Source organism: Rattus norvegicus, chromosome 13, assembly GCF_021556685.1.
Source record: "Rattus norvegicus strain SHRSP/BbbUtx chromosome 13, alternate assembly SHRSP_T2T, whole genome shotgun sequence".
NCBI lineage: Eukaryota > Metazoa > Chordata > Mammalia > Rodentia > Muridae > Rattus > Rattus norvegicus.
The window spans coordinates 83,378,539-83,402,950 of record NC_141546.1 but is presented as its reverse complement, the minus strand read 5'-3'; positions in this window follow the sequence as shown (position 1 = coordinate 83,402,950).

Genomic DNA, 24,412 nt, shown 5'->3' with positions numbered 1-24,412 from the left:
AAACCTTCAGAGAGGCGGACAAGCCTGGGAAACCAGAAGAGACTGCTCCCTGCACACACATCTCGGACGCCAGAGGAAAAAGCCAAAGACCATCTGGAACCCTGGTGCACTGAAGCTCCCGGAAGGGGCGGCACAGGTCTTCCTGGTTGCTGCCGCTGCAGAGAGCCCCTGGGCAGCACCCCACGAGCAAACCTGAGCCTCGGGACTACAGGTAAGACCAAATTTTCTGCTGCAAGAAAGCTGCCTGGTGAACTCAAGACACAGGCCCACAGGAACAGCTGAAGACCTGTAGAGAGGAAAAACTACACGCCCGAAAGCAGAACACTCTGTCCCCATAACTGACTGAAAGAGAGGAAAACAGGTCTACAGCACCCCTGACACAGAGGCTTATAGGACAGTCTAGCCACTGTCAGAAACAGCAGAACAAAGTAACTCTAGAGATAATCTGATGGCGAGAGGCAAGCGCAGGAACCCAAGCAACAGAAACCAAGACTACATGCCATCATCGGAGCCCAATTCTCCCACCAAAACAAACATGGAATATCCAAACACACCAGAAAAGCAAGATCTAGTTTCAAAATCATATTTGATCATGATGCTGGAGGACTTCAAGAAAGACATGAACACACTTAGGGAAGCACAGGAAAACATTAATAAACAAGTAAAAGCCTACAGAGAGGAATCGCAAAAATCCCTGAAAGAATTCCAGGAAAACACAATCAAACAGTTGAAGGAATTAAAAATGGAAATAGAAGCAATCAAGAAAGAACACATGGAAACAACCCTGGATATAGAAAACCAAAAGAAGAGACAAGGAGCTGTAGATACAAGCTTCACCAACAGAATTCAAGAGATGGAAGAGAGAATCTCAGGAGCAGAAGATTCCATAGAAATCATTGATTCAACTGTCAAAGATAATGTAAAGCAGAAAAAGCTACTGGTCCAAAACATACAAGAAATCCAGGACTCAATGAGAAGATCAAACCTAAGGATAATAGGTATAGAAGAGAGTGAAGACTCCCAGCTCAAAGGACCAGTAAATATCTTCAACAAAATCATAGAAGAAAACTTCCCTAACCTAAAAAAAGACATAGACATACAAGAAGCCTACAGAACTCCAAATAGATTGGACCAGAAAAGAAACACCTCCCGTCACATAATTGTCAAAACACCAAACGCACAAAATAAAGAAAGAATATTAAAAGCAGTAAGGGAAAAAGGTCAAGTAACATATAAAGGGAGACCTATCAGAATCACACCAGACTTCTCGCCAGAAACTATGAAGGCCAGAAGATCCTGGACTGATGTCATACAGACCCTAAGAGAACACAAATGCCAGCCCAGGTTACTGTATCCAGCAAAACTCTCAATTAACATTGATGGAGAAACCAAGATATTCCATGACAAAACCAAATTTACACAATATCTTTCTACAAATCCAGCACTACAAAGGATAATAAATGATAAAGCCCAACATAAGGAAGCAAGCTATACCCTAGAAGAAGCAAGAAACTAATCGTCTTGGCAACAAAACAAAGAGAATGAAAGCACACAAACATAACCTCACATCCAAATATGAATATAACGGGAAGCAATAATCACTATTCCTTAATATCTCTCAATATCAATGGCCTCAACTCCCCAATAAAAAGACATAGATTAACAAACTGGATACGCAACGAGGACCCTGCATTCTGCTGCCTACAGGAAACACACCTCAGAGACAAAGACAGACACTACCTCAGAGTGAAAGGCTGGAAAACAACTTTCCAAGCAAATGGTCAGAAGAAGCAAGCTGGAGTAGCCATTCTAATATCAAATAAAATCAATTTCCAACTAAAAGTCATCAAAAAAGATAAGGAAGGACACTTCATATTCATCAAAGGAAAAATCAACCAAGATGAACTCTCAATCCTAAATATCTATGCCCCAAATACAAGGGCACCTACATACGTAAAAGAAACCTTACTAAAGCTCAAAACACACATTGCACCTCATACAATAATAGTGGGAGATTTCAACACCCCACTCTCATCAATGGACAGATCATGGAAACAGAAATTAAACAGTGATGTACACAGACTAAGAGAAGTCATGAGCCAAATGGACTTAACGGATATTTATAGAACATTCTATCCTAAAGCAAAAGGATATACCTTCTTCTCAGCTCCTCATGGTACTTTCTCCAAAATTGACCATATAATTGGTCAAAAAACGGGCCTCAACAGGTACAGAAAGATAGAAATAATCCCATGCGTGCTATCGGACCACCACGGCCTAAAACTGGTCTTCAATAACAATAAGGGAAGAATGCCCACATATACGTGGAAATTGAACAATGCTCTACTCAATGATAACCTGGTCAAGGAAGAAATAAAGAAAGAAATTAAAAACTTTTTAGAATTTAATGAAAATGAAGATACAACATACTCAAACTTATGGGACACAATGAAAGCTGTGCTAAGAGGAAAACTCATAGCGCTGAGTGCCTGCAGAAAGAAACAGGAAAGAGCATATGTCAGCAGCTTGACAGCACACCTAAAAGCTCTAGAACAAAAAGAAGCAAATACACCCAGGAGGAGTAGAAGGCAGGAAATAATCAAACTCAGAGCTGAAATCAACCAAGTAGAAACAAAAAGGACCATAGAAAGAATCAACAGAACCAAAAGTTGGTTTTTTGAGAAAATCAACAAGATAGATAAACCCTTAGCCAGACTAACGAGAGGACACAGAGAGTGTGTCCAAATTAACAAAATCAGAAATGAAAAGGGAGACATAACTACAGATTCGGAGGAAATTCAAAAAATCATCAGATCTTACTATAAAAACCTATATTCAACAAAATTTGAAAATCTTCAGGAAATGGACAATTTCCTAGACAGATACCAGGTATCGAAGTTAAATCAGGAACAGATAAACCAGTTAAACAACCCCATAACTCCTAAGGAAATAGAAGCAGTCATTAAAGGTCTCCCAACCAAAAAGAGCCCAGGTCCAGACGGGTTTAGTGCAGAATTCTATCAAACCTTCATAGAAGACCTCATACCAATATTATCCAAACTATTCCACAAAATTGAAACAGATGGAGCCCTACCGAATTCCTTCTACGAAGCCACAATTACTCTTATACCTAAACCACACAAAGACACAACAAAGAAAGAGAACTTCAGACCAATTTCCCTTATGAATATCGACGCAAAAATACTCAATAAAATTCTGGCAAACCGAATTCAAGAGCACATCAAAACAATCATCCACCATGATCAAGTAGGCTTCATCCCAGGCATGCAGGGATGGTTTAATATACGGAAAACCATCAACGTGATCCATTATATAAACAAACTGAAAGAACAGAACCACATGATCATTTCATTAGATGCTGAGAAAGCATTTGACAAAATTCAACACCCCTTCATGATAAAAGTCCTGGAAAGAATAGGAATTCAAGGCCCATACCTAAACATAGTAAAAGCCATATACAGCAAACCAGTTGCTAACATTAAACTAAATGGAGAGAAACTTGAAGCAATCCCACTAAAATCAGGGACTAGACAAGGCTGCCCACTCTCTCCCTACTTATTCAATATAGTTCTTGAAGTTCTAGCCAGAGCAATCAGACAACAAAAGGAGATCAAAGGGATACAGATCGGAAAAGAAGAGGTCAAAATATCACTATTTGCAGATGACATGATAGTATATTTAAGTGATCCCAAAAGTTCCACCAGAGAACTACTAAAGCTGATAAACAACTTCAGCAAAGTGGCTGGGTATAAAATTAACTCAAATAAATCAGTTGCCTTCCTCTATACAAAAGAGAAACAAGCCGAGAAAGAAATTAGGGAAACGACACCCTTCATAATAGACCCAAATAATATAAAGTACCTCAGTGTGACTTTAACCAAGCAAGTAAAAGATCTGTACAATAAGAACTTCAAGACACTGAGGAAAGAAATTGAAGAAGACCTCAGAAGATGGAAAGATCTCCCATGCTCATGGATTGGCAGGATTAATATAGTAAAAATGGCCATTTTACCAAAAGCAATCTACAGATTCAATGCAATCCCCATCAAAATACCAATCCAATTCTTCAAAGAGTTAGACAGAACAATTTGCAAATTCATCTGGAATAACAAAAAACCCAGGATAGCTAAAGCTATCCTCAACAATAAAAGGACTTCAGGGGGAATCACTATCCCTGAACTCAAGCAGTATTACAGAGCAATAGTGATAAAAACTGCATGGTATTGATACAGAGACAGACAGATAGACCAATGGAATAGAATTGAAGACCCAGAAATGAACCCACACACCTATGGTCACTTGATTTTTGACAAAGGAGCCAAAACCATCCAATGGAAAAAAGATAGCATTTTCAGCAAATGGTGCTGGTTCAACTGGAGGGCAACATGTAGAAGAATGCAGATCGATCCATCCTTATCACCCTGTACAAAGCTTAAGTCCAAGTGGATCAAGGACCTCCACATCAAACCAGACACACTCAAACTAATAGAAGAAAAACTAGGGAAGCATCTGGAACACATGGGCACTGGAAAAAATTTCCTGAACAAAACACCAATGGCTTATGCTCTAAGATCAAGAATCGACAAATGGGATCTCATAAAACTGCAAAGCTTCTGTAAGGCAAAGGACACTGTGGTTAGGACAAAACGGCAACCAACAGATTGGGAAAAGATCTTTACCAATCCTACAACAGATAGAGGCCTTATATCCAAAATATACAAAAAACTCAAGAAGTTAGACCGCAGTGAAACAAATAACCCTATTAAAAAATGGGGTTCAGAGCTAAACAAAGAATTCACAGCTAAGGAATGCCGAATGGCTGAGAAACACCTAAAGAAATGTTCAACATCTTTAGTCATAAGGGAAATGCAAATCAAAACAACCCTGAGATTTCACCTCACACCAGTGCGATTGGCTAAGATCAAAAACTCAGGTGACAGCAGATGCTGGCGAGGATGTGGAGAAAGAGGAACACTCCTCCATTGTTGGTGGGATTGCAGACTGGTAAAACCATTCTGGAAATCAGTCTGGAGGTTCCTCAGAAAATTGGACATTGAACTGCCTGAGGATCCAGCTATACCTCTCTTGGGCATATACCCAAAAGATGCCTCAACATATAAAAGAGACACGTGCTCCACTATGTTCATCGCAGCCTTATTTATAATAGCCAGAAAATGGAAAGAACCCAGATGCCCTTCAACAGAGGAATGGATACAGAAAATGTGGTACATCTACACAATGGAATATTACTCAGCTATCAAAAACAACGAGTTTATGAAATTCGTAGGCAAATGGTTGGAACTGGAAAATATCATCCTGAGTGAGCTAACCCAATCACAGAAAGACATACATGGTATGCACTCATTGATAAGTGGCTATTAGCCCAAATGCTTGAATTACCCTAGATCCCTAGAACAAACGAAACTCAAGACGGATGATCAAAATGTGAATGCTTCACTCCTTCTTTAAATGAGGAAAAAGAATACCCTTGGCAGGGAAGGGAGAGGCAAAGATTAAAACAGAGACTGAAGGAACACCCATTCAGAGCCTGCCCCACAGGTGGCCCATACATATACAGCCACCCAATTAGACAAGATGGATGAAGCAAAGAAGTGCAGACCAACAGGAGCCGGATGTAGATCGCTCCTGAGAGACACAGCCAGAATACAGCAAATATAGAGGCGAATGCCAGCAGCAAACCACTGAACTGAGAATAGGTCCCCTATTGAAGGAATCAGAGAAAGAACTGGAAGAGCTTGAAGGGACTCGAGACCCCAAAAGTACAACAATGCCAAGCAACCAGAGCTTCCAGGGACTAAGCCACTACCTAAAGACTATACATGGACTGACCCTGGACTCTGACCCCATAGGTAGCAATGAATATCCTAGTAAGAGCACCAGTGGAAGGGGAAGCCCTGGGTCCTGCTAAGACTGAACCCCCAGTGAACTAGTCTATGGGGGGAGGGCGGCAATGGGGGGAGCGTTGGGAGGGGAACACCCATAAGGAAGGGGAGGGGGGAGGGGGATGTTTGCCCGGAAACCGGGAAAGGGAATAACACTCGAAATGTATATAAGAAATACTCAAGTTAATAAAAAAAAAAAAGAAATACTCAAGTTAATAAAGATGGAAAAAAATAAACAAATATACTTTACAGAACTGAAAAAAAAAAAAAAAGCAAGTCTGATGCAATAGCCTAGTGCTGGGGAAGGAGAAAACGAGGTAAAAAGGAGCAAAGGCTGCCTATAACCTGTAAGGAATATCTGCATTATGAGACTTCAAGAAAGAAAACATGAGAGTTGGGGATTTAGCTCAGCGGTAGAGTGCTTGGCTAGCAAGCACAAGGCCCTGGGTTCGGGTCTCAGCTCTGAAAAAAAAAAAAAGACAAAAGAGAATGTGGTAAAGAAAGAAAACATGGAGAACACACAGAATTTTTACCTAGTTGTAAAATAGCTCTGTAAATCCCAGGAGAGAGCTAAACATGTAGACCCACAACCTCAAACAGATCATCTCTGAAATATCTGCAATCGACATGACAAAAATCAGAGAAAAATAACTAATTCTAAACCCATCAGGCTACATACAAGGAAATTTCCCATAGACTAACAGTTTATTTCCCAACAATGTATTAGGCCTAGGGAGAAAGAGATGGTATAGAGAAAGTTCTGGAATGAGAAAAATGCCACTCGAATATAGCCTATCTAGCAAAGCTAGCGTAAGACGTAAAGGAGAACTAAAATCCTGTCCTAACAAACAGAAGGAATTTACTCAGCACTCAGCAGCCATAACACAAAATTGAAGGAAAGTATTTCGATTAGAAGACCAAAGAGGTTAGTGATCGCTGTGACAACATGGGAACGTGCAAAGCTCCCGAGGAGAAGTAAATTCATAATCCAGAATATTTCATTAGTGGGATGAACATATCTAAATATTCAAATATATAGTAAGAAGATTAAAGGCAAAAACTGTCAACAAGAAGCACAGCTGAAGGATAAGGGACTTGCAGCGGAAAAAGAAGGAAATCAAAGAAACAAAATATCATGTGGGGAAGCAGAAAACTGTAGAATGTTTGTACAGAACTAGGACAAGTTGCTTTCAGGTAAAACGATAATATTTTATATCCATAATATTTTATGTAAGCCACAGAGTACCCATAAAATATAAGATTCCAGCACACATACAAGTGAGAAAGGGGAAGAAAATCAAAGTTGATCAATAAATAAAAGCACTGAACCATAAAGTTAAACAACATAAGATAAAGTAACAAAAGAACTACAAAAGCCTCAGAAAACTACTAACAAAATGGAAAGGGTGTGTTTCTACCATTCAGTGAGAATGCTGAGGGGCTGAAGTGATAGATGGCTTAACTGTTAAGCACACTAGCTGCTTTTGCAGAGGTCCTGGGTTCTGTTCCCATGTTGCTCATCATGACTGCAGATAACTCCAGCCCTGTGAAATCATGCGCTCTTCTGGCTTCATTGGGCATTGTAACCCGTGGTGTAAAGGACATGCACACAGGTAAAACACTCATATAGGTAAAAGTAAATAGATATTAAAATGATAAAAACAACTCATTTTTAAAGCTAAAGTGATGGTCTGCAAGCATAGCACCACACCCCACAGCTTGGCCAGCCTCCTAAGAGTCTGGTTTAATTTGACATTCACAGGCAAGACCCCTCCACACACACACACACACACACACACACACACACACACACACACACCTAGCAGCTGTGGGCTGTGCCCTGCCTGGGCAGACTTGTGGTTCACACCTACACCAGCAGAGGTATGAACACCACATGGGAGGCCCTACCCAACAGCTTTCCTTATCTCATAACACACAGGAGGCCAGGAGGTCAGGAGGCCAGGAGGCCAAGAAGCCAGGAGGCCTGCTCGAATCTGAGACACACAGATCTACCTGCCTCCCAGCCTGTTCCAGCACAGGACATTCAGGCCAACTAACACCAGAGACAACAAGATAGCAAAAGACAAGTACAAGAAAATAATTAACAAAAGCCAATAAACTACAGCACTATCAGAACCCACCTCACCTACCGCAGCAAACCCAGGATATCCTAACACCTGAAGAACAAAATGGTGACTTTAAATCCCATCTCATGAAGATGATAGAGGGATTCTAAAAGGATATAAATTATTCCCTTAAAGATGGATAGGAAAACCCAATCAAACAGGTGGATGCCCTTAAAGAGGAAACAAATAAGTCTCTTAAAGAAATAGAGGGAAGGGGTTGGGGATTTAGCTCAGTGGTAGAGCGCTTGCCTACCAAGCACAAGGCCTGGATTCGGTGCCCAGCTCAGGAAAAAAAAAAAGAAATAGAGGGAAATACTACCAAACAGGCAAAGGAAATGAATAAAATAGTCCAAGACCTAAAAATGGAGAGAGAAACAAAGAAAACACAAGAGAAGGTAACACTGGAAATGAAAAACATAGGAAATAGAACAGGAACTGCAAACACAAGCATCACCAACAGAATACAAGAGATGGAAGGGAGAATCTCAGGCATAAAAGATACAATAAAAATGAATATATCAATCAAAAAATGTCAAATATAAAATATTCCTAAATCAAAACATCCAGGAAATATGACATACTATGAAAAGACCAAGCCTAAAAATAATTGGCATAGAAGAAGATGAAGAATCCCAGCTGAAAGGGCCAGAAAACATCTTCAACAAAATTATAGATGAAAATTTCCCTAGCCTAAAGAAAGGGATGGCTATAAGCAAATAGGAAGTTTACAGAACACAAAATAAAATGGACCAGAAAAGAAAATCCTCCTTCTACATAATAATTAAAGCACTAAATGTACAGAACAAAGACAGGATATTAAAAGTGGGAAGAGGAAAGGGCCAAGTAACATGTGACTACAGACATATCAGAATTACATCTGACTTCTCACAGAGAACCTAAATGCCAAAAGATCCTGGATAGATGTCTTGCAAACTCTAAGAGACCAGAGATGTCACCCCAGACTACTATACCCTGCAAAATTCTCAATCACTATAGATGGAGAAACTAAGATATTTCATAACAAAACCAAATTCAAACAATATGTTTCTACTAATCCAGGCCAAGAAAGGATATTAGAAGGCAAACTCCAACACAAGAAAGGTAACTACACCCAAGAAAACCCAAGAATTTAGTTACCTCACAGCAAAACTAAAAAGGAAACACACACACACACACACACACACACACACACACACACCCCTCCAGTATCAAAATAAACAGGAACTAATAATCTAATAATCATGGTCATTAATACTCAATATGAATGGGCTCAATTCACCAACAAAAAAACAGAGGTTAACAGGCTGGATACATGAAAAGGACCCATCATTCTGTTGCATTGAAGAAACACATTTCAGCAATAATGATAGACAGGGTAAAAGGCTGGTAAAAGAATTCCCAAGCAAATGGACCTAAGAAGCAAGATGAGTAGCCATTCTAATATTCAATAAAATAGACTTTCAACCCAAAGTTATTAAAAGAGATAGGGAAGAACACTTCATACTCATCAAAGAAAAAAAAACTATGAAAATGACATCTCAAGTCTGAACATCTATGCCCCAAATGGAAGTTTACCCACATTTATCAAAGAAACTGCACTAAAGCTCAAACCACACATTGAACCCAACACAATAAGAGTGGGGGATTTCAATACCCCACTCTCACCAATGAACAGGTCCTCAAAACAGAAAATAAACAGAGAAACAATGAAACTATCGGATGTTATGAACCAAATGAACTTAACAGATATCTAAAGAACCTTCCACCCCCAAACAAAAGAATATACCTTCTTAGCACCTCACGAAATCTTCTCCACAACTGACGATATAATTGGGTACAAAGTCAGCCTCAAGTGAAACAAGAAGATTAAAATAACCCCTTGTGGAAGCCCTTGGTCCTGCCAAGGCTGGAACCCCAGTGAACAGGATTCTTGGGAGGAGGGCGGCAATGGGGGGAGGATTGGGAGGAGAACACCCATATAGAAGGGGAGGGGGAGGGACTAAGGGGATGTTGGCATGGAAACTGGGAAAGGGAATAACATTTGAAATGTAAATAAGAATTACCCAATTTAATAAAGATGGGGAAAAAATAACCCCTTGCATTCTATCAGATCACCAAGGAGAAATGCTGGACTTCAATAAAAACCAAAGCAACAGAAAGCCTACAAACTCATGGAAACTGTACAACTCTCTACTAAATGATAACTTGGTCAAGGAAGAAATAAAGAAATTAAAAACTTCCTAGAATTCAATGAAAATGAAGGCACAACATACTCAAACTTATGGGACACAATGAAGACAGTGCTAAGGGGAAAGTTCATACTATAAAATGCCTTCATATAGAAATTGGAGAAATCTCATGCTAGCAATTCAATACCATACTTGAAAGTTCTAGAACAAAAAGAAGCAAACACACCCAAGAGAAGTAGAAGGCAGGAAAAAAGCAAACTCAGGGCTGAAATCAATCAATTAGAAACAAAGGGAACAATACAAAGAATCAACAAACCTAGAGTCCATTCTTTGAAAAAAATCAAAAAGATAGATAAACCTTTAGCCAAACTAATTAAAAGGCACAGAGACAGTATCCACCAAACAAAAATGGAAAACAAAGAAAAAAAAAAAAAAAAAAACAGGGCCAAGTCAGATGAATTTAGTACAGAATTCAACCAGACATTCAAAGAGCTAGTACCAGTACTCCATAAACTATTCCACGACATGGAAACAGAAGGAATACTACCCAACTTATTTTATGAGGTCATAGTTACCCTGATAATAACACCTCACAGACTCAGCAAAGAGAGAGAGAGAGAGAGAGAGAGAGAGAGAGAACTTCAGACTGATTTTACTTACATAGATGCAAAAATTCTCAATAAAATTCTTGCAAACTGAATCTAAGAACACATCAAAAATACCATTCATCACAATCAAGGAGGTTTCATCCCAAGGATACAGGGATAGTTCAATATATGAAAATACATCAACATAGTCCACTGTAGAAACAAACGGAGAGGGAAAAATTACATGATCATCTCCTTGGATGCTGAAAAGGCTTTGACAAAAATTAAACACCCTTTCATGCTAAAAGTTTTGGCGATATCAGGGACTCAAGATACATACCTATACATAATAAAAGCAATATAGAACAAGTGAATAACCAACATCAAATTAAATGGAGAGAAATTTAAACCAATCCCACTAAAATCAGGGACAAGTCTGCCCACTTTTGTGTGACAAAAACTTCAAGTTTTTGAAGAAAGAAATAGAAGAAGATATCAGAGGCTGGAAAGATTGCCCATGTTTATGGATTGGTAGGATTAAGATAGTGAAAATGATCATTCTGCCAAAAGCAATCTACAGATGTAGTGTAATCCCTATAAAAATTTGAACACAATTTCTTACAGACCTTAAAAGAGCAATTCTCAATTTCAAATAGAAAAACAGAAAACCCAGATAGACAAAACAATCCTGAATGATAAAAGAACTTCCGGAGGAATCATCATTCCTGACCTCAAGCTGTACTATGGAGCTATAGAATTAAAAACTGCATGGTGTTGGTACAGAAACAGACAGGTTGATCAATGAAACAGAATTGAAGACCAGAAATAAACCCACGTACCTATTGACACTTGATTTTCGACAAAGAAGCCAAAACAATATATACATTCAATAAATGGTGCTGGTCTAACTGGATTCTGCATGTACAAAAATGAAAATAGATTCATATTTATCACCCTGCACAAAACTGAAGTCCAAGAACCTCAACATAAAACCTGATGCACTAAACCCAATAAAAGAGAAAGGGGAAATCCCCTGGAACACATTGGTACAAGAGACAATTTCCTGAACAGAACACTATGGCTCTAAAATCAACAATTAATAAATGGAACCTCATGAAACTGAAAATCTCCTGTAAGGTCAGGGACACTGTCAATAATACAAAACAGCAGCATAGAGACTGGGAAAAGATCTTCACTCACCCTACATTTGACAGAGGGCTAATACCCAGAATATATAAAGAACTCAGGAAGTTAAACTCTGACAAACCAAATAACCTAATTTAAAAATGGGGTATAAAACTAAACAGAAAATTCTCAGCAGAGGAATGTCGAATGGCTGAGAATCACCTAAAGAAATGACCGACATCCTTCATCATCAGGGAAATGAAAATCAAAAAGACCCTAAGATTCCACCTTACATCAATAAGAATGGCCAAGATCAAAAACTATAGGGACAGTACTTTCTGTCGAGGACGTGGAGATAAGGGAACACTCCTCCATTGTTGGTGGGGTTGCAAACTTGTACAATCACTCTGGAAATAAATCTGCAGGTTTGTTAGAAAATTGGAAATAATTCCACCTGAAGACCCAGCTATACTACTCCTGGACGTAGACCCAAAAGATGCTTCATCATACCAGAAGGACATATGTTCCACTATGTTCATAGCAGCTTTATTTATAATAGCCAGAAACTGGAAACAACCCAGATTTCCCTCAACTGAAGAATGAATATAGTAAATACATTTATGCAATGGAATACTATTCACCTATTCAAAAGAAGGACATCATTAATTTCCCAGGCAAATGGATGGACCTAGAAAATATGATCCTGAGTGAAGTAACCCAGAACCAAAAGGACCTGCATAGTACTCACTGATAAGTGGATATTAGCCATAAAGTACAGAATACCCATGACTCATCCCAAAGACCCACAGAAGTTAAACAAAAAGGAAGGTCCAAGCAAGGATGCTCAAACACACTTAGAAGGGGAAACAAACTAATCATAAGAGGCAGAGGGAGGGAGTAAAATGGGTAGGAGAAGGCAAGTGGAGGGGATTAGGGAGGCAGGATCAGTTGTGGAGAGAGAGATAGAGAGGCCCAGAGGGCCAGGAGAATGAATGGAAATCTGCAGGTGCTGGGATTGGGGGCGGAGAGGGGGACTCTAGGAATTCCCAGAGGTCTGTGATAGGAGAAGCTCCAAGGAGTCAATGTGGGTGACCTTAACTGAGATGCCTGAAAGTGGGGACATAGAACCTGAAGAGGCCACCTCCTGTAGCCAGGCAGGACCGCCAGGGGAGAGATAAGAATAGCAACCCGCCCAAAAGACTTTACAACGAAAACTTAGCCTGTCGAAAGAAAAAAAGCAGGGATGGAGCAGAGATCAAAGGCAAGGCCAATCAATACTGGCCCAACTCAAAATCCATCCCATGAACAAGCACCAATCCTTGACATTATTAATGATACTCTATTATACGTGCAGACAGGACAGAAGCCTAGCATGGCTGTCCTCTGAGAGGCTCTACCCAGCAGCAGACTGAAACAGATGCACATACCCACAGCCAAACATTAAGTGGAGATCAGGTACACTTATGGAAGAGATGGGGGAAGAATCGAAGGCGCAGAAGTAGATGCGAACCCTACAGGTAAAATGAAAGAGTCAACAAACCTCAACTCTGGGAGCTTTCAGTCTGAGCCACCAACAAAGGACATACAAGGCCCCTGGCACATATGTAGCACTCAGGCAACTCAATCTCATAGTGCCTTGTCTGGCCTCAGAGGAAGAAGATGTGCCTAATAAGGCTAAGGCTTGATGTGCCAGAGTGGGGAGATACTCAGGAGAGCCCACCCTTTGAGAGGAGAAGGGGAAAGGAGTTTGGGAAGGCACTATGTGAGGGAGGGACCAGGAGGGGGAACAGTGTTTGGGATATAAATAAATAGAGAAATAAATAAATTTTATGATGGTGGAGGGGTCTTGAATTAGTGGGTTGATTCCACATTTAAAAGATATAAAGATATGGGTTATCTAAATAATTTCTTTCAAAGATCTAATGATGCAGGCTAAATAAACACACGTCGCTTAAAAGGACACACAATGAGGTGACGCACAAGAGAACAAGAATAGCTATCCTTTTATCAGTTAAAAAACCAAGATGTTAACGTTCTTCCCCTTCTTCAACCATAGCCATTCCGTATCAAATATATACTGCCCATTGTAACCCATTGTAACCATGAGCTACATTATATTATGCTTTCTTAGGATTTCTTCTAGCCATAAATCCCCAGATTCAGGAGCCTCTCCCTATGCCAGTGCAAGCCTAATGACCACTGGCTATATTTGTGAGTAAAATAACTCCCAGTTTTCCCTTCACAAACTTCCCAGGCTAAAGGAGATTTTAGAGACTGTGCAGTGTAGACTGTAGTCCACATGAATCCTGAGATTTGGTCGTTTAGGCTTCTGGACATACAAGAGCTCTTCTGTCCGTCCATGCTCATTAGAGTCTTCATGTATAGCTCACTCCTTATTGACAAGCTATTGAGCAGTGTTATCTGATGGAAATGTAATTTGTGGTAGAAAGTGAGTCATATAAATGATTTCACATTGTCTGGTGTTTTCAACAAGTGTAAAGTGGAAATAGTCAAAATTACTTTAGAAAACCTATTTGACTGTAGAGCTGGCAGTGGGTAAGAACAGTCACTCTGTAAGCAGGAAGGCCCGAAGTGGATGGGGTCTTGGACTCCATAGGAAAAGCTGCCCATGGCCGTGTGTCTGTAAATGGAGCACAGGATGAAGCAGAAACAGGAGCATCCTAAAAGTTCACTTGCCAGACAGCCTAGCTGAAAGAACTCGTTTCTGGTTCATTGAGAGACCCTGTCACAAGGCAAATTGCAGTCAAAGCTCAGCCCAGTTCTTGAAGCCAGGTTTCAAAAGTCTAGCAGCCACAGGTGCTAAATCTTCAAAATCCATACTGTTCCAGGGGTAGTGTTGTACGCCCGTGACAGAGAAGGCACCACGGAGAAAGCGCCAGAGGTGATGATGAGCGAGAGAATTCAAGCTCTAACATATTATCACTGTTCCTGAAGTGCGTGTGTGTGTGTGTGTGTGTGTGTGTGTGTGTGTGTGTGTGTGTGTGTGTGTGTGTGTGTGTGTGACTTTGGTGGGATGAAGTCAGAGGTCAGCTAGCTAAACATTTGTGCATTTTCCTACAGCCTGCTGGGAGAGCAACGGAGCATCCTACCATTCACACGTTCTCAAGATTTCTATCTCAAGCTGTGACCTCTTCAGGGAAAGTCATTGGAATTTATAGTAATTTGGCAGCTAGAAGTCTAAGAATAAGTGGTCGAGAGCCTAAAAATGAAGACATACATGCATCATACATACATATATACATACATACATACAAACATACATACATACATACATACATACATACATACATACATACATACATACATACATACAACAAAATTTAATCCAAACTGTCTAAACTCTGTAGGAAAAAAAAAGGCACTAGATAATTCCAGCCAGTGAGCTTGTTGGGCTCTGGGACGTTTGGTCTGAGATTCCTATTCCCCATGGGTCATCTTCCTGCTGACTGAAGCAGAAAAAGTTTTCCTGATGCTGCTTCCATTTTTGTTTTTGTTTTTGTTTTTTTCATTTGAAAATGATACTGTCGAGGAGAACTAAGTTTACAAGATTCTTATGAAACTAATAAATACTGTTAAAGAATCACACGGTTAGGAACAATCCAGGTTTGCTCTGGTTCTCCTAAAACCCAGGACCTATGACCTTTCCATCCTAGTGACTTGTCACCCTGACACTCTTCTTTCTCTGACTCCTGGAGAAGCCAGTGCTTCCGGCCACTCCTTTCCTCCCACTAGCTTTTTATTTATTTTTTTTAAGTACATTTTGCTGTGCTGACAAGTAGGAGTGAGTCAGATAAAATACAGTAAATTAGCTCTCAAAGCAGTATGAACCAAATTAATGGAGTGTTTTAAGCTCTGTATAAAATAAACATAACACCAAGAATACAGCTGCAGTCGCTGCAGGAACGCGTTAGCTCTTTCCTATGAAGGACTAATATGACCCAAAATGGGTGCAACCCTGGTGGGATGAAGTCAGGGGTCAGCTAGATAAACATAAGTACGTTTTCCTAAAACGTGCTATGAAAGGCACTGGAGCATCCTCACGGTCACATGGTTTTGGCATTTTTATCTCACGCTGTGACCTCTTCAGGAAAAGTCATTGGAGTTTATTCCGATTTAGTGGCTAGAAGTCTAAGCTGAAACCTCCAAGAGCCCAAAATGAAAACCGAGTAAGCTGCTTCAAGATCCTATCTTGGTTTCAATAAAAATGTGAGAAAGATTTCCCTGCCACAAAAGTACCTTATCTGGGGTCACTAATGTCCAAAAACTCATAGGAAAAGTCAGTACTCGGAACACAGTAATTTCTTTTTATCTGTTAAACAGAAAATATTCTGGGCAATGTAACATCAAAATGCTGTCAGGTATTTTCACCTCAAGAAGAAAAAACGTATTTTAACTTTTGTTTCTATGTAGCCCTTTTCCCCAAATAGAGAGGCTAAGAAAAAGACTGACATCCGGCTAATTTGTGTGAGAAATGATGCTCCCAGGAGGAAATAAGTTTCAGGGGGAAGAAAATTAACAAAGGAGGGAGAGCAACCATAGCATCTTCAATGGGCATCTAGGATCCACTCCCCTGAGCCTGGCGAGGGATCTCCCAAAAGTGAGTCTTGAAGCTCAACACTTCAAAGGTGGTAAGGAGACAAATTTATCCACTGCCAAGGGTTGCCTCATGGGCACAAATGTCAAGGAGATATCACATATGTCCCAGATTATGGCATCAGCAAAAGCTTCGGAATGCAAGCAAGAGGCACAGAGTATAGTCCCAATTAGAAAGGTCAACTTCCGCCTACACAGGACAGGCTGCTGCTGCAGAAATGAAAAGGGAAAACTGAACTTATTTGATCTGAACAGTACACAGAATTTTGTACAGCACAGCCTGTACCAGTGTCACCTCGATGCCTATTAAGTCCAGAGCTTTATCTGAGTGGTGAGAGTGTGCCCAGTGTCTGAATAGAGTTAACACCAGAATCAACGGGACACACGTTTTAGCTTTTAGACAGCCACTATCTCCCCTAGCATGAGCCAGCAACCCTGGCAGCAAGGTCATCGGTGGCCTACACTTCAACTGATATAGGAAGCCTTCATCCTTCAAGGTCTCTGATCCCAATCCTCCCGCCTTTGGTAGGTCTGTATGGGGATGCCACTTACTCCTGTCACTGGTCATGGAAGGACCAAAGAAGACAAAAATCTGCAGGTCTTACCAACCAAGGGGTAACATAAGAGTTGAGACCCGAGCCACACCTTAGAAGAAGCAGAGGAATGGAAATGAGGACAAGAAGGGGACGGACTCTCAACACTACCACTAAATAAGAGGCAAGCGGCTAGGGAGAGATGATGTTCAGTATACAAGATTGCTTGCAATGCAAGCAGGGGCATCTGAATTCGAATCCACAGCACCCAGGTGACAAGGCCAAACATCGTTTTGTGCCTGTCACCTCAGCACCACAGGGTAGAGACTGGCAAATCTGAGTCCAGGGAACTCAGTGTGCAGCCAGTCTAGCAGAAAGAGCAAGCTTCGGGTGCAATGAGAGACTCTGCCTCATCTGCCTCAAGAGAATAAGGTAGAATGAAACACTCAACCTCCGCAGGAACTGAGTAGCAAGGCAAACACACAGATACACACAGAGAGAAAGGGAGGGAGAGACAGAGATACAGAGACAGAAACAGAAACATGCAGAGACATAGACAAGAGACAGAGACAGAGAGAGTGAGTCAGACAGAGACAGACCCAGACACAGAGACACAGAAAGAGATGGAGGGAGGTAGGCAGGTTGAGAGAGAGGAATAAAGGGCACAGAAATGCCTCATGGAAAGAAGGAAACAACAAAACAAATTCTGGAGCTTGTGTGAAAGCGATCCCCATAGAGAGAGAACTGTATAGGTTTTCAAGTGTGACCAAAGAGCCAGCTCACAGCTAATGTGATGAAAAGAATAACAGGGGGTGAAAGGAAGTGGATGTTCACTAAGAACTGTTTAGTCTGCTCAGGGCAGTCAAAATGGTTAATCTCTCATGCACTCAAATCCCTGATAATTATTAATAACTTGTCAAGATGGGAGAGGAATGTTCGAAAACAAAGTGTGACCGAGTCCCAAAACTATGAGCAAAGTAAACAGCAGGGAAGAAAATGTAAACAGAACCATTTTTTATGGACATCTGAAAGACATATTTCTACAAAAGGAATTAACTGTAGTCACGAGGACTTTGTGTTCTGCTTCTCGCTCTGGTTTTCTGCTGCCGGTTCACTCTTCCAGAATTCTCACTGCCCCTCCAAAATAAGAAAATTAATCCTGAAAAACCATTATTCGAGATTGACTCATAGATGACTTGATTGTAGTTAACCTGCTCCGGAGAATGTCCAGCTCACAGAAGTTCTGTGTGTATTGATTAATTGCTTTTTAGTGGAGGGTAATAAAATCCAATTCAAGTTAACTTAAGCAGGAAAGGTGAATTGACTAAATGAACCGGGCTCATTCATGCAATTTAAAGGCAGAATTGGGGGCAGGGAAGGACTCATGGAAGGTACAGGAACAAAGAAGCAAAAAGCAATCAAGGTTTCCTCCCCGCCTTGTCTCCTCTTTTTTCTACACACATGCTTCTTCTCTTTCTCTTTGCCAGACAGCCTTCTTTGCTTCTCCTCCCATGGGGTAGGCAAATTATCCTGCTCTTCCTGCCTTGATTATTAACCCTCCAACTCCTCAGGTATTAACCCTCCAACTCAGGAGAACATTCAGATTGAAACACGTCGTGTAGTTCTGTTTCAGAGTCCTAGGGGAGAATATGTGTGGACTGTATTGGCTGCATATTCCATACAGCCTGCATCCTGGCCCCTGTATACATGGCTTTTGTTTCTCTATCAGTGCATCATGCCCCTCCTGTCTTTTCTTGGCACACTTACCATTTGCAGGTTTTTTTTTTTATAAAATGGCAAGTCCTTTACCTCCTTGGGGATTTGTGCACTCAATGTTCACACTGACAAAAAAAAAAATCTTCCACACAATGTGGCTATAATTGGCTCATTCTCACAGATATATCTCCCCTTCAATGTTATAGCCTCCAGGAAGCTCTGCATATTCTACCTTATATGGGAATTTCTGGATCATCCACCCTTTGTATTTCCTGCCATAGAACCTTGTTTAATTCCTCTTTCCTCCTCCTCCTCCTCCTCCTCCTCCTCCTCTTCCTCCTCCTCCTCCTCCTCCTCCTCCTCCTCCTCTTCTTCTCTTCTTCTTCTTCTTCTTCTTCTAATTTCTTCTTCTTCTAATTTCTTCTTCTTCTAATTTCTTCTTCTTCTAATTTCTTCTTCTTCTAATTTCTTCTTCATCCTCCTTTCCCTGAAGTGGGGTCTCACTATGCATCATTGCTTGGTCGTCAAGCCCCACCCTCTTACCTCAGCCTTTTAAGTATGGGGATTACAGACATGTCACTACACCCTACTTATTTAATTTCTATTTTAATAGTCATCTCAATGTAATTGTCTCTTTACTGTTTGTTCATTTATTTGGATAACGTCCATTTTACTTACTCTAGCATGACCATGCCAAGAACACTGGCAGATTCCCACCAAACAGCTCTGGTTTGCTATCAGAGCCTTATTTGTTCCCCTTACTTCACCCTCCTTCAAACTGCAACTGTCAGAAACTTCAGCCCAGGTCTAGACATCAATCTGGTCTAAGAGTACTCAGTGATTTTGATCTTAAATACCTCCAAAGAGCAAGCATTTGCTCACCCACCTATGACACTTTCAAAAGAGGGTGGGACCTCTGGAAAGCAGGACCTAAAAGAAGGAAGTTATATCATTAGGGACATGTCCCTAAAGGAATTTTACAAATATCTGTCACTTTCTTTTTGCTTCTAAGCTGTCATGAGGGGAGAAACATTGTTTTCGGATGAGATTACACCATGATGGTTAGTCTCTGCAGAACCTCAAAGTCATGGGGTCAACAAAGCACAAGCTAAAACGTCTATGACAAGAACCCAAGATAAGTGTTTCCTCCTTTTTCGTTGTTCATCTGAAAATTTTGTCACAAGAAAAAAGCTATCTCAGAATCACATTATGATTCTCCGTAATGTTTTGCTCTTGAATGGGACATGACTCCAACTTTCTCAATAGTGCATGGGTGAGAGTCTGAGGAAGGGATCCTCAGCCCCCAAGAGTCATGCTAAGAGTAAGTTCTCTTCTATTTCTGGGTATAATTCTGTCCTATAACTCTAGAAACTGCATCCACCATCTTTCTGTCACCCAGAGGATGCCACCACCGGCATGAGTGAGAATGGAAGTTCTTAGAGATGAACTCTCTCTCTCTCTCTCTCTCTCTCTCTCTCTCTCTCTCTCTCTCTCTCTCTCTCTCTCTCAAGTCATCCGTCATCTTGCAATGAGCTTACAGAGATCTGAATGAGAAGAAAGTGTGGGTTGCATTGGTACGATGTATAAATTTGTCCGACCAGTTGATACGGCTGAAGTTTTAGAGACAGAATCTTTTAGCAAAGCACGACCACCAAAGGCACCAAGTAAATTAAATGGAAAAAGGGAAACTTTCTTATAAACAACACTGAATGACTGTTAGCCATTGAGGAAACTCTATGAATCTCAACTCATACCCACTGGATAAACACAAATTGACTAGAGACCAAAACAAATATTAATGTTAAGGGCTAGAATGATAAAGATGTTGGATGAAAACATGAAAGAAGTATGAGCATAGCAGAACAAAAGTTTCTCTAGGGGGGCCTTAAAGTCAAAACTGGAAGAGAAAGCCTTGGTAGACTAAACTTTGTGAAACCCAAAATTTCAGTTCATGAACACATAAGAATGGACAATCAAGTTATGGCCTTCAAGGTAACAACTGCAATACAAATTCTGTCAATCTTTTTCTAGAATATAAAAAGGCACATAAATAATATTCAAAAACAACCAATAAAATGGGAGAAAAGCATAAACAGGCATTTCACCAAAGAAAACATAGGGGTAGTAATGTAATACCACTTTGCACTTACTAAAACTTAAAAAGAAATAGAAATGTTAGGAAAATGGAAGCTTCTCACACTGTGTGAGTGAGGTATAAAATAGTAAAAATACTTGCAAAGTCTTACAAACGAAATATACAGACAGATCTATAACGAGGCAGTAATTTCACTCCCAGACAATCACCCTTTTGGAATGGCCAACAGGAATAGTTCTTTAATAAAAGCAACCTTTGTACCCAAAACTGCCCAGCTGAACTCATAAACATGACCATGGTTTGGTTCAAAGGATAGTCCCATACAGGTCCTGGTAAGTGTGCTTACGAAAGACAAAAGGACACATTAGGAAAGAAAAGTGGACATTGAGGGCGTGGCAAATGATAATTCCCAGGTGTTGTCCTCACAGGCTAATGTTCCCCAAGGAATTAATCCCCACTAACTGAAAACAGAATTACCTTATCAAATTAATATGAGAAATGTTGCCTGCTGTTTCCTTCATGGCATAGAGCAGTGTTTGAAAATTCTGGAGAAGAAAAATAACATGGGAAACTGTAGATTTTATTTAACTCAGATTTCCCCAAAAATATCTCCTCATAATTTTCAATAAGCAGCAGAGTTATTCATCTTAACTCACATTTCTCTAAGTCTTGTTCTCCCAGGAATTTTAATAATGAAAGGTGAAGACATTCAAAATGCTGTTTATAAGTCTATTAGATAGTTACCCTGTGGCAACAAAGTTCTTGTTTTATAATAGAACTCAAAAATGCAAGGTAATATTCTTCTCTGCTCTCTGCCTTCTACACTTCACCCCCACATGTTTCCGGCAGAAGTGCTAATTCCTTCGATTTGCCTTTTGAAACTGCCACCTGGTGTTTGCTTACTTCCTCTATGACTTCTGTAGTTGATTCTTTAGAATACTGACCAGAATGCACCTTTTAATATTTCATTTTGTAGGACCATAAAATGGATATTTTAAAGAATATATTGGGTTGTAAATATTCTAGTGTATTTCATGAACTATTTGGGCCATTCGTGGTGAAAATACATTGTGATAATTCATGCACTATTTGTGTCTTAGTTCTTCTGCTAATTTCATGAATATTATTCAGGCACCTTCTATGTGAGATAACTTGGAACACAGCTCTTCCTGTGTCATCGTTGTTGTTGTTGCTGCTGTTACTGCTGCAGTATTAGTTCTACTTGAGACACAATCTCACAGACTGGCCTGGAACTTACTCAATAGCTAAGGTTGACTCTGAGCTCCAGAGGTGTGTCACCACACCCAGCCTCATTGTCTAGTCTGAAAAGCTCCTTCGGAAAAATAAACAAGATGAAAATCAGGCCTCTATCTGTCTACCCTCCTTCCATCCACTCTTTTGTTTTGTTTTCTTTAAACCTGTCAGGTTCGATATAAATCTTATATACAGACTTGACTACGTGTGTTTGAGCACATACTGCTCTTCCAGAGGACGCTAGTTGCATTCCCAGCACCCACTTCAGGTGGCTCACAACCACCTGTAACTCCCACTCCAGCAATTCTGACGCCCTCTTCTGGCCTCTGTACGCATCTACAGTCATGTCACATACTCACACAGAGCCACGTGAGTATTTACAAAGCAAAATAAATATTTTCCTCATCTTTTGAGTAACCAAGTTTGAAATGCCTTTTAGAGACTCAATGGAGAGGTAAAGTAGACAGATCTCAGCCCCACCAATGGAGACATAAGTGTGACGAATTTTACAAAAGAGACTCGATCTAAAGTCACAGAAATAGAGAATAAGAAACAAGAAAAAAGTATCGCAACTCAAGCCCTGGATTCCCACAGCATATAGAAGAGAGAAAGGGGGGCAGGTAGCAATGAAAGTGTATTTGAAATAGAAAACAATAAACATAGTAAGCCTAGAAATCTATTCTAAGATACATGTATTTCAAAAGCCAAGAAAATAATTATTAAAAAGGAAGAAGAGCCATCAATACCTCTGTGTGGACCCCTAGATTGATACAGTACTCAGTCCTCATTGGAGAAGCTTTTCTTGAAGTAGCTGCTGGTTAATCCAGGGACCCACAATCAGTCAACATGGAAAAAGCAAGAGACTGGTATGTGTGGCTCTAACTAGGATGTCTACATCATGCCCTGTTCTAAGGCTCAGGGTCATCCCAGAGTGGGGGCAGAAAGACTGTAGGAAATAGAAGTAATGGATGACTTCTATAAGCAGTTCTTTCTGGATAGGACAGGGCTGTTGCACACAGGAATCCACAGAAGCTGAGATTCTGGCCTCAAGAGTAGTCAAACAAAATTCCAGTATGGCTGAGGCAATGGGACATGGAGTCCCTCCCACCCATGGTTCAGGAGCTATTGGCAACTTGATGGTTGCTACAAGAGAACTCGGGACATGGAAGCAGGAAAATTAGAAATTCAAGCTCATCCCTGGCTATATAATTATTTACAGTCAGTCATAGTTTCTACATGACCACGGCAAATCTTATAAAAAAACATTTAATTGGGGCTGGCTTACAGTTCAGAGATTTAATCCATTGCTACCATGGTGGGATGCAGAATGAGCACCTAGGCAGACATGGTGTTGGCCAGGTATCTGAGAGGTCTACATCTGGATCAGCAGGCAGGTAGCCAGAAGAGAACAAGACAGTGGACCTGGCTTGACTTTTGAGACCTCAAAGCCCACCCCTAGGTACATACCTCCTCCCACAAAGCCACATCTACTCCAATAAGGCCATATCCCCTCACTCCCTGGGGGCCTATGGAGGCCATGTTTATTCAAAGCACCACACAGGGTAACCTGACACGTAAGATTCTATCGCAAAGTATATAAAAATAAAAGAAGAAAACCCAGATTCATCTACCACATAAAAGAGTTGATAGAGAGATGGAGACCAAAGCCAAGCACATGCCAAAATCTGCCTGTGGTGGTGGAAGCTTGTGGAAGGCCTTTGCTGAAGATATCCACTCCTTTCAGAGAGCTAGGAAAATATTCACTCATTGAGACCACTGGTCCTAGGTACACTTTAGTGCCTTGAGAGGGGAAGGAGGTATGAGATGCATGGGTGTCAGTGACCTGAAGAGGACCAGAGGAGAGGATGGGTTGGGTTGTGGTAGCTCAGCTTTGCTTAGCCACTGTGAGTCTAAAGCCAGGCGGCATGGTTTATGCACTTTCCAGAGGTTCACTTACATGTATTCAGCACAGTGAGAGGGAGCATGGATCTAGCGAGGATACGTTTTTTGCCCCAGTGAATAATTGTCATAATTAAACTTTCAGATCTTAGTTATGTCAAGGGATATGACAGCCACGGACAAGGAGAGGGTGGCGTGGGAAAGGGAAAGTAGCATTCGCTGGAGTCCTGCCCACATTTGAGAAACCTCCAATTCCCTGGGACTCGCACGACAACTGTGTGAAGTAAATATGTTGCACGTATTTCGTATTAGGAAACTGAGGTTATGACATGCACTATCCTCTCCCACCC